Genomic DNA, 1388 nt, shown 5'->3' with positions numbered 1-1388 from the left:
GCAGGTGGTGACCAGTGGGGTACTGCAGGGATCAGTGCTGGGACCGCAGCTTTTTACAATATATGTTAATGATATAGAAGATGGTATTAGTAATAACATTAGCAAATTTGCTGATGATACTAAGCTAGGTGGCAGGGTGAAATGTGAGGAGGATGTTAGGAGATTACAGGGTGATCTGGACAGGTTAGGTGAGTGGTCAGATGCATGGCAGATGCAGTTTAATGTGGATAAATGTATGGTTATCCACTTTGGTGGCAAGAACAGGAAGGCAGATTACTACCTCAATGGAATCAATTTAGGTAAAGGGGCAGAACAAAGAGATCTGGCTGTTCTTGTACACCAATCAATGATGGTAAGCATGCAGGTACAGCAGGTAGTGAAGAAGGCTAATAGCATGCTGGCCTTCATAACAAGAGGGATTGAGTATAGAAACAAAGAGGTGCTTCTGCAGCTGTACACTGGTGTGACCACACCTGGAGTACTGCGTGCAGTTCTGGTCTCCAAATTTGAGGAAAGACATTCTGGCTATTGAGGGAGTGCAGCGTAGGTTCACGAGGTCAATTCCTGGATTGGCGGGATTACCTTGCACTGAAAGTCTGGAGCGACTGGGCTTGTATACCCTTGGGTTTAGAAGACTGAGAGGCGATCTGATTGAGACATATAAAATTATTAAAGGATTGGACACTCTGGAGGCAGGAAACATGTTTCCGCTGATGGGTGAGTGCCAAACCAGAGGACACAGCTTAAAAATATGGGGTAGACCATTTAGGACAGAGATGAGGAGAAACTTCTTCACCCAGAGAGTGGTGGCTGTGTGGAATGCTCTGCCCCAGAGGGCAGTGGAGGCCCAGTCTCTGGATTCATTTAAGAAAGAGTTGGATGGAGTTCTCAAGGATAGTGGAATCAAGGGTTATGGAGATAAGGCAGGAACAGAATACTGATTGAGGATGATCAGCCATGATCATATTGAATGGTGGTGCAGGCTCGAAGGGCAGAATGGCCTACTCCTGCACCCATTGTCTATTGTCTATTGCCTACTATGAGGAACTTTCTCAAACACCTTGCTAAAATCTACATATACCACATCCACTATTCTACCTTCATCAATGTGTTTTGTCACATCCTCAAAGAATTTACAAAGCCAGGCTGACTATCTCTAACCTAACTATGGTTTTCCAAGTAATCGTAAATCCTGTTTCTCAGAATCCTGTCCAATAATTTGCCAATCACAGACGTAAGACTGACTGGTCTGTAATTCCCAGGATTGTCCCTATTTCCTTTCTTGAACAAGTATGTTCATGTATCCATCCAAATGCCTTTTAAATGTTGTAAGTGTACCATCTTATACCACTTCCTCTGGCAGCTCATTCTACACATGCACCATCGTC

Source organism: Chiloscyllium plagiosum, chromosome 40 (assembly GCF_004010195.1).
Source record: "Chiloscyllium plagiosum isolate BGI_BamShark_2017 chromosome 40, ASM401019v2, whole genome shotgun sequence".
Lineage (NCBI taxonomy): Eukaryota > Metazoa > Chordata > Chondrichthyes > Orectolobiformes > Hemiscylliidae > Chiloscyllium > Chiloscyllium plagiosum.
This window is presented reverse-complemented; position numbering follows the sequence as displayed.